General features: G+C 48.4%; 1 protein-coding gene across 2 annotated transcripts in view; it reads right to left on the bottom strand.

The window, feature by feature from the left end:
• Positions 1-6,355, bottom strand: part of VIL1 (villin 1) — a 184,702-nt gene extending 178,347 nt beyond the window's left edge. The window contains exon 1 of one of the 2 annotated variants that reach the window (XM_078679240.1): positions 6,051-6,355. The gene's annotated coding sequence lies outside the window, so the exon portion shown is untranslated. The remainder of the gene's footprint in view (positions 1-6,050) is intronic. The other variant, XM_078679239.1, reaches the window with a different exon arrangement.
• Positions 6,356-10,654: the final 4,299 nt, after the last annotated feature.

Below are 10,654 nucleotides of genomic sequence, written 5' to 3' on the forward strand. Positions count from 1 at the left end.
CATACATTTGTTGCCACACTTTTACCTTCCCATATCCAAACTTCTCCACCCTTACCTCCCAATATATTCACCTCCCTGCAACTTTACGTCAGCATACATTTGCTTCCTTGGATCTGCACTCCTATACCATACCTATCCACCTCTCTATACCTTTACCCCCCACTTCTACCTGGCCATGCATTTAATGCCGCTTTGACTTCTCCACACTAATGTCTCCACACATTTACCTCCACATACTCTTATCTCCTCACTTTTACCTCCCCATTTCTTTATCTAATCCACCCACTATGCCCTCCTCATACAATTCTTTTACTTCTGGGGTCTATGAAAGTCCTATTTCGATGGTGCAGCCACGAGCAGTATGATTGCCCTTGTCCACTTTGGTTGTTTAAGGCTCTAAGCGCTAGAGTGCTCCCTTTTCTAGTCTTTATGCTAGTCGTCCTTCTACCCCCTCGGCCTGAGACGACTCCTGGTGGCCGACTGCACTAGGAGCACCCCCTATACCCACCGACCATGAACGCAACCTAGGGGTCATCCTCGACTCCACCCTCTCCATGATGAAGCAGGTCAACGCCGTCTCCTCTTCCTGCTTCAACACCCTCCGCATGCTTCGCAGGACCTTCAAGTGAATCCCCACCGAAACGAGAAGGATGGTCACCCAGGCCCTCGTCAGCAGTAGACTGAACTACGGCAACGCACTGTAAGCAGGAGCCCCGGCCAAACTCCTGAAACAGCTCCAACGCATCCAGAACGCCTCGGCCCGCCTGATCGTAGACATCCCTCGCCGCAGCCACATCACACCACACCTGAGAGACCTGCACTGGCTCCCTATCAACAAGAGGATAACCTTCAAGCTCCTCACCCACGCACACAAGACACTCCACAACACCGGACCAGCGTACCTCAACAGCCGACTCAGCCTCTACATCCCCACCCGCCAGCTCCGTTCCGCAGACCGCGCCTTCTCCACCGTCCCCCGCTCCGAAGCCTGACCTCCGGCGGCAGATCATTCTCCCACCTCGCCGCCAAGACATGGAACACCCTTCCCATCCACCTGCGGCAGACCGTAGACCTCTTTACCTTCAGGAGACTTCTCAAGACCTGGCTTTTTGAACAGTAGCAGCATCCCCCCCGCTCCACCCCCTCCAGCGCCTTGAGACCCTCACGGGTATGTAGTGCGCTTTATAAATACCATGATTAATTGATTGATTGATATACCTCAGAGCTGTCGCAGTAGTCATGCTTCTACTTTAGTGTAGTGAACGCGGTGTTTAGGGCGCTTCAGATTGACAGGGCAAAGCGTGTCTGTGATTATCAAATGACTTTGAGAGATGTCTGTCTGTCTGACAGAACCTCCTTTAGAGTCAGTGCTTCAAATGGGCCGGTACTCACCGGTACTGAGTACCGTCACTTCTCATTTTTATCGCTCTTAGTTCCGGCATTTCTCTGCTGCCAAGGAGAGTACCCGTACTCATCAAAGGTGAGCTTATTGTTGCTGGTGCTCACGAGCACGAACAAGGCTGTCTGACAGCCAAAGCGTCTCTAGCCCAAGCTGAGCCACCTCTAAACAACTCAGCAGGGCTCATTTGCATAAAGCCCGGTGTTCCCCACCAGGCTGTGTTTTTTACAGAGCAGGGTCCATTCAGGCCCGGAGCTGTCAATCATTTTCACACCATCGTGTATATTTGTGCACACACTCGAATCCAGTGGGCATCCCGCTGACAGCAGCAATAGCAGCAATTGAGAAAGCCACGGGAGATAAGGGGCGTAAAATGGCCTTTATCCCACCTGAGTCTTTTGAATGAGTGTCTGTCTGCTTGTGTATGGGTGTTTGCCTGCTTGTGTGTGCATGTTAGTGTGTGTGTGTGAGAAAAGCGAGCGAAAGAGGGAGATAATCCAGACATTAGGGAGCAGTGCTTTAAATGGGCTGGCACTCACCGGTACTGGGTACCGGCACTTCCGATTTTTTTTTCGTCATTACCGGCACTTCTCTGCAGCCAGGGAGAGTACCGGTACCCCGATCCAGGCACGGCAGGCTCAGGTTAGGTTCTGCTCCAGGGCAGAGGCCGCTCTGCTTCCGGGGAGCTTGTAGTTAACTCGGCTGAAGTGTCCTTTTCCAGAGTTGCTGGTGAAGATTCCGGCAGCGCCCATTTGAATGTCCCCAAACTGCAGGGGGGTGAGAGGGCTTGTGTCACGCTGTGATTAACAGGACAGGGTCTCTAGACGGACCCTGCACTGTCAATCAGGTGCGCAGCGACCATTCGAGTGAAAGTGCCATCATGAACTTTCATTTTGTGTTATGAGTTAATCTGTGTTTTCTGACACACACACACACATTTCTCATGTGTTTTAATATGTGCTGCAACTGTTACAGAAGTCTCTATGTATGATGATATTTTGCCCTTAGCCCCGCCCCTAGACCCGCCCACTTGCCACACCTCTATTTTAATGAGTACCTGCACTTATTTTTCCCTATTTAAAGCACTGTTCAGAGTGACACTGCCCTAACACTACCACATGATTCTGGTTTCTTCCTTGGAATCACCGATACCCACAAAGTGGGGTTCCTTAGTAAATGTGAATATCTTCTGTGTGTGCTTGAATCTGGGCTGAGGTTTTTTTTAAGGGTGCAGATAGTCACTGTTTTCTTTACAGGAGATATTTTTGTCCCTAAAATCACTCGTCCAGGCGTGGGCATCCTGCCTCAGAAGTGCTTCCGGGAGCACAGTATGCGGAGAATCCCTTATAAGGAGGTCATTCACCCCTTCAATGGTTAAACACTCAATACATTATCGGTTAAAGATTATATCTGTATCCAATCACTCATGCTTTCATGTTATCCGGGGTTGTCGGCGATTATGCCATGCTGTTAGTTTTTTTATGTCTTGGACTGATAACATTTCACCCTTGTGATCCTAACCTTTGACCCCAGGAAGGGAATCATTTACCTTCCTTGCCGTTCGGCCTTCCTCGGCCACGCCCGGTGCACAGGCTCAGACCTGCGCATCTTCAGAGCCAAAGTCACATAGAAAGCTGAGTTTGTTTCCGAGAAAAGAATATATCCAACCACGAACCAGATAAGACTCTGCGCAGGTAACACGGACAGGTGAGAGACGGGTGTCTTCGCAGGACAGGTGTCTGCAGGTAACATGGACAGGTGAGAGACAGGTGTCTGCGCAGGACAGGTGTGTGCAGGTAACACAGACAGGTGAGAGACGGGTGTCTGCACAGGACAGGTGTGTGCAGGTAACATGGTCAGGTCAGAGACTGGTGTCTGATCAGGACAGGTGTGTGCAGGTAACATAGACAGGTGAGAGACCGGTGTCTGCGCAGGACAGGTGTGTGCAGGTAACACGGGCAGGTGAGAGACTGGTGTCTGTGCAGGACAGATGTGTGCAGGTAACATGGACAGGTGAGAGGTGTCTGTGCAGGACAGGTGTGTGCAGGTAACATGGACAGGTGAGAGACAGGTGTCTGTGCAGGACAGGTGTGTGCAGGTAACATAGACAGGTGAGAGACAGGTGTCTGCGTAGGACAGGTGTGGCAGAGGGACAGTGCAGGACAGATGCGTCATGGGCACAGTTCAGGTAACACGAACGGGTGAGAGAGAGGTGTGTGTGTAGTACAGGTGTGACCGAGGGGCAGCGAGAGTGATACGGACAGGTGTGTGAGAGGGTACGCACCATGCAGTACTGGGACAGATCTGAGAGAGATGACTGTGCAGGACAGGTGTGGCAGAGGGACAGTGAAAGTAGCACTTGTCTTTGTGGGATTTTGTGGTAACATTCGGGTAGGTTAGATAGAAAGGAAAATGACTTTGCAGGTAGCCCTGGGACAGGTGAGAGGGGGCTGTGCCGGCAACACAGCTACAGGGGTGAAGGGCCTGAGTGTGCAGGTAACACTCGGACAGGTGAAGGAGGGGCTGTGCAGTTCACACAGTTACAAGTGTGAAAGTCCTGAGTGTGCAGGTAACACTCGGACAGGTGAAGGAGGGGCTGTGTAGTTCACACAGTTACAAGTGTGAAAGTCCTGAGTGTGCAGGTAGCACTCGGACAGGTGAAGGAGGGGCTGTGCAGTTCACACAGTTACAAGTGTGAAAGTCCTGAGTGTGCAGGTAGCACTCGGACAAGTGAAGGAGGGGCTGTGCAGTTCACACAGTTACAAGTGTGAAAGTCCTGAGTGTGCAGGTAGCACTCGGACAGGTGAGAGAGGGGGCTGTGCAGTTCACACAGTTACAAGTGTGAAAGTCCTGAGTGTGCAGGTAACACTCGGACAGGTGAGAGAGGGGGCTGTGCAGTTCACACAGTTACAAGTGTGAAAGTCCTGAGTGTGCAGGTAGCACTCGGACAGGTGAAGGAGGGGCTGTGCAGTTCACACAGTTACAAGTGTGAAAGTCCTGAGTGTGCAGGTAACACTCGGACAGGTGAAGGAGGGGCTGTGCAGTTCACACAGTTACAAGTGTGAAAGTCCTGAGTGTGCAGGTAGCACTCGGACAGGTGAGAGAGGGGGCTGTGCAGTTCACACAGTTACAAGTGTGAAAGTCCTGAGTGTGCAGGTAGCACTCGGACAGGTGAGAGAGGGGGCTGTGCAGTTCACACAGTTACAAGTGTGAAAGTCCTGAGTGTGCAGGTAGCACTCGGACAGGTGAGAGAGGGGGCTGTGCAGTTCACACAGTTACAAGTGTGAAAGTTCTGAGTGTGCAGGTAGCACTCGGACAGGTGAGAGAGGGGGCTGTGCAGTTCACACAGTTACAAGTGTGAAAGTCCTGAGTGTGCAGGTAACACTCGAACAGGTGAAGGAGGGGCTGTGCAGTTCACACAGTTACAAGTGTGAAAGTCCTGAGTGTGCAGGTAACACTCGGACAGGTGAAGGAGGGGCTGTGCAGTTCACACAGTTACAAGTGTGAAAGTCCTGAGTGTGCAGGTAGCACTCGGACAGGTGAGAGAGGGGGCTGTGCAGTTCACACAGTTACAAGTGTGAAAGTTCTGAGTGTGCAGGTAGCACTCGGACAGGTGAGAGAGGGGGCTGTGCAGTTCACACAGTTACAAGTGTGAAAGTCCTGAGTGTGCAGGTAACACTCGAACAGGTGAAGGAGGGGCTGTGCAGTTCACACAGTTACAAGTTTGAAAGTCCTGAGTGTGCAGGTAACACTCGAACAGGTGAAGGAGGGGCTGTGCAGTTCACACAGTTACAAGTGTGAAAGTCCTGAGTGTGCAGGTAGCACTCGGACAGGTGAGAGAGGGGGCTGTGCAGTTCACACAGTTACAAGTGTGAAAGTCCTGAGTGTGCAGGTAACACTCGAACAGGTGAAGGAGGGGCTGTGCAGTTCACACAGTTACAAGTGTGAAAGTCCTGAGTGTGCAGGTAGCACTCTGACAGGTGAAGGAGGGGCTGTGCAGTTCACACAGTTACAAGTGTGAAAGTCCTGAGTGTGCAGGTAGCACTCGAACAGGTGAGAGAGGGGGCTGTGCTGTGCAGTAAACACACCTTCAGGGGGGAAGGGCCTGAGTGTGCAGGTAGCACTCGGACAGGTGAGAGAGGGGCTGTGCAGTAAACACAGGTACCGGTGTTAAAGTCCTGATTGTGCAGGTAGCACTCGAACAGGTGAGAGTGAAGGGCCCCAGGTAAGCTGGGCTTCTCTCTAAACTAGCATTACGCTGATTCCAGCTGTGGTACACAAACACCTGCCCGCGCACCGTTGTCACAATGTGTCACATACCCCAAGCAGAGGAATACTCCACTCATGCAAAACAACCTCAACGTGCACCCGTGAGCACCAGCTGAGCGGTAGATATTACCCAGGTAACAGAGGCACAGGTGTGCCACCCTCCAGACCCAGCCCAGTGCGGGCGAGGGAAGGAACCTTCCACTCTCTTCTCCGAGTCCTCACACCACCCCTCGGAGAGAGACATCACTCCTTGGACCAGGGGCCCAAGTGTCACCCAGGTGACACCTGGGGACAGACGCGCACACCTGGCCCCGGGTACCTGATGAATTCAACACACACACACACCTCACAAGCACAGCGACAAGGCTCCGGAGACACCCACCTGTAGGTTCCGTTTGTGAGTCCGGGGCAGGGAGGGGAAGCGACCCCGCGTCGTCCGTCTACAGGTAGGAAGCCGGAGTCAGCTCGTACCTGTGCGCAGAGCCTTTCCTGCCAGCCACAGGTGACCTTTGTCCCCTCCTCTGCGCTATCTTACTTCACCATATAAGGGCACCGTCTCCGCTGAGTGCAGGAGGTAGGCTCAGCCAAGGAGCTCCTGCAGTCCCACGAGAACTTCCACCTGTGCTTAATTGTCCTCATTACGTTAATTATTATTTCTTGCCTTGGCTCTACGCTGCTCAGGGTACTGGTAAGTGTAATCTTTCCTGTGCATTAAATCAGCTGAGCTTGAACAGAGATAATTCCACATGCGTCAACTCCAAATCCATCGCCATTTTATGGGGTAGAAGGGGCTAACTTGTTAAATGCCCCTGAAAATAAATCCCCTTTCAGAGGGATCTCTGAAGGGTGTGGTAAAGACCACCAGGATGGGAAGTCCATCCACTGCAAAAGCCCACTCACCCTCCTCAAACCCGCTGTGACGGAGGAGGGTCGTGGTAGGTCCCAATGGCCAAGTAAAAGAGCTGGGATTTGAGTGACCACCATAGGTTGTCTTTGAGAGTTCATGGGGTGCTTATAAAATATGGATCCAGAAAACAACCATCCATAACTCCTGGACTATGACCCTCTACCACAAACAACCACCTCCAACCCCACGAGCGACGCTGCAGCCTGTCCGACCAGCCCTATGGGTCATGGACCTGCCCACTCTAGCAAACATCTCTACCCCACCACCTTCTAAGACCGCTTCCATGTGCTACTTGCTGAGTGGCTGAAGATCCTTTATTATGAGCAACATGTTGAAGCGGGGACACCGATGAGCGTATCGACTCTTCTTATTAAATTGAACGGCATTTCACCAATTTATTTGACCTTGATAGACTGTGATTTGCCTAATATTACCCAGTGGAGGAGGTCTTAGTAGAGGTGGTTTACCTTGTAGAATCCAAAGGAACCAGTCTTGTTAGACATGAACTCTCCTACTTGTATCCACAGTTAGTCTCTTAGAGTTTATGTTATTAAACACTCATTACAATATGGGGGCATATTATCAAGGGCCTTATCTCGGCTTTTTGGCTTTTAAAGCCAAAAAAGCGGAAATAATCTTTTTGCCCTGTTTGCAAGCCGGTGCTAACATGCATTAGCGCATGTTATCAGCCGTTTTGCTGACGCCTCGCTTGAGATGCAAAGTGGGCGTCATTGGGCGTACCCCTGACGGACTAACTTGTAAATTATCGCTTAATGCACATCGCAATATTTACAAGGTGGCCCTCAGGATTTTAGCAGACGTTAGTTTTTGGCAAAAAACGCGGTTTTCACCAAAAACTAACGCCTGCTAAAATCCTTGCTATTGTATGTTGACAATGGGAGGTGCATTGATGTGTTACAACCACAGTGTCGTATCATCAAGCATGTCGCCGTTTTGCAGGGAACATCGCTGGAAAACCAGCGATGTTCCCTGCAAAACCAGAGATTTCCCCGCTATCGCTGGATTATATATCGCCCTTGAGTTGTGCGTTGCTGATAACGTGCTAACTCGGCGATTTAATTCAACAATAGCCTGCATTTGGGAAATCAGCGCTAGGCGCGCTGGGCAATAATTATCACCCCTCGTTGTTGATATGCCCCATGGTTTGCCTCAGTGGTTCTCAAATATTTTAGAAGAAAGACCCACTTTTTTTGAACGACAAACTTTGTTGACCCACCTACTTTTAATGAACATGACGGAGGGTGATTTCGTTTTTTAAATGTAACTAAAGCATTATGTGGTAGAGCATTGCCATCTACAGACAGCACACTTTCCACTGAAATGGCCGCTCATTTTGCACATACATACAATTTTACTGATAAAACTATAAATCAGACAAAGGATAATGTATGCAAATCAGGTTTCTGCGAATATCGATCATTTATGCATCACCAACATACGTGTCTTGATTTGTTTTTATCCTATTAAAATTTGCTTAAAGCACCCTTCACAATTACAAAAAATATGATTCAATTTTGCTGTCCTAGCTGCTGAATCCATTCAATATATTTACATACATTTACATTTGTGTGTGTTTTGAAAAAAAAAAATCTACAGCATTTCCTTTCGGACTCTGTACTCCAGCAAGATCGTTACATAATTCCCTTTTTTCCTTACTTTCTCTTTCTTTATTCTTTTCCCCTTCTCCGCTGACAATTTTTTATGATTTATTTATGTCATTTAATTGCTATTTACCATTGTACTTTTTACTCATTATTCATGACTTGTTTTTCTTTCTGTATTACTTATCAAATGCTCAATAAAAATTTCTTAAACAAAAAAAAATATATATAATTCCCTTTAAAAATTCCTCTCACTTTGCAGTCAGCGAAAGAAAAGTAAAGACCAATCCCAAGAGAAGAGAATAAGCAGCCATTTGTCAGAAGATATACCCTGACTTTTGACCTCTGGCTTTGAACATACAGCAAATATGACAAGATAAACACAGAATGTAAAGGCATCTTTATTTATTGCTCGGACTACCCCAAACCAGCTCGTGACTCACCAGTGGATGGCGACCCAGAGTTTGGGGAACACTCGTTTACCCTACTGTATGAAGGAAAGTCTGTTCCTATTAGATTACTGTTTGCCTGGTTGTATCCAGCTGGGCTGTCTTCCTTAGAGGATGGTCGTTAGTGTCACTAATTGTGCTGAGAGCTCTATATGCTTTACCATATTGAGTGTCTGGAAGTCGGCCTCATTACCGGATAGCTTGCCATACTGTATGCAGTGGAGCCCTTCTCATTAGTGGACAGTTTACCTTATTCTCATTAGAGGACACTTTATCTTATTGAAGCCAGTTGAGATAAACTGCTAACCGATTATCCATCTAATAGAGCTCGTCTTTTTAGATTATGGTTTACCTTGCCTTACCTAGTCCAGTTGGTCTCATTAGTTTATGGGTTACCTTGTTGTGTCCAGCCACAATAGCTGACCCTCCACCGCTCCTGGGTGCACATCTGATATCATTTACAATGATTCCCGGTGTACAGTGCATGACTCAAGGTCGCCGGACTGTGGATTAGGCCGGTGGCAGGATGGCGGTGTGTGGGGCACATGATCCCCATCAGCTCAGGTGGGCAACTGGGGAGGCTCCAGGAACTTCATTAACTTGAAAGGAGCATTGGATTGGCCGCCCATTAAAAGTTTAATATAAGGAGAGACCCAGAAGAGGGAAACACCTTCAGCATAGGACACATGGTAGTCAGCATGGCTCTGTCCCTGTGGGAGGGGGAGCTGGTTCAAGATGCAGTTTGACGTAGCTTGGGAGGGAACAGCTAATTTCCCTAAACACGCCCTGACAGGCGCACACGTTTCCTCCAAGGGTAGAAGACCTATGCCATCTTGGATTTCCCTTAGAATGGTGCACTCTGGGATAGTTTGCAGTAAGGCAAACACAGTGTGCTGTAAAAGTGGAAGTGAAAGGTTTTCCCTTTTTTAGGGAGTGTACATGGATCACTCCTATTCAGGAGCTACTGAAATGTACACAAATGGATTTCAGCTCCTCAGAACACTTTCCGAACCTGAAGAAGGACAGACAAGGACTGAAGCTGCTGTCTGAAGCATATGATGAGACCTGAAGGGCTAAGATTGCTCTAACTTGTACCCAGGACAAAGGTGTAAACTCTAAGGGTGAGTTGGCTGACCTCCTGTGTGACTACAGGGACATGAAAAGCTGCAAGAGGCCTTTTTCCTGGAGTGTCCAGAGACTAGTTGCAATTGGAAGAACACTGGACCATGCTAGTGGCCTCTGTTAAGTAAGTCTTGACCTATAAGTGCTGTGCCTGAGGTCCTGGAAGCCCTATTCCAGAAGGTTATTCCGCTCCAAACTTGACATCGCTGAGCAATAACATAAGGTTGGTCCCGCTCCAAGCTCTTTCCTGCTGAAAATCCAGTTCATCAGTCCCCCATGGTAAGATTATCTGACTTTGTCGCAACCTTCCCAGATACAGCCTGCTGCCTTGCTTCACTGGACGAGTGGGCAAACTAGAATACAAATTCAAAATCTATGGTTACCAATTGACAATAAAAGAGATAGAGTAACAATAAGACTAATCAAGGAGCATGTGTGGAAAGGTAATCAGTAAAAGGTAGCCATAACAAGTCTCTTTTCATTAATAAGGGTACAGTTGTAGCATAAGCACGATCAAGTCTGTGGTGATGGCACAGCAAATTCCACCAAGCAATATATGCAATCTTTGAAGTGTCTTTCCAGTTGGTAGTAATGATCTGAAATGAAATTGCTATAAACATATCTATAAATTTACGAACATTGCATTGAACATTCCATACGGGGGAAGACCCACCCAAAAAAACTTGTACAATCTCAAAGGGAACATTAGTGGATAAAATACTGTTAAGAGTCGACCAAATGCGAGACCAAAGTGATTTAACCAATGGACAATGAAAAAACATGTGAAGAAGGTCACTATTATCACAAGAGCACGACCAACACTTTTTTGAGTCAAGTATTTTAAATTTATGTAAATCAGAAGGCATAAAAAAGAGCCTATTGTAAA

Source organism: Lissotriton helveticus, chromosome 3_1, assembly GCF_964261635.1.
Source record: "Lissotriton helveticus chromosome 3_1, aLisHel1.1, whole genome shotgun sequence".
Taxonomy (NCBI): domain Eukaryota; kingdom Metazoa; phylum Chordata; class Amphibia; order Caudata; family Salamandridae; genus Lissotriton; species Lissotriton helveticus.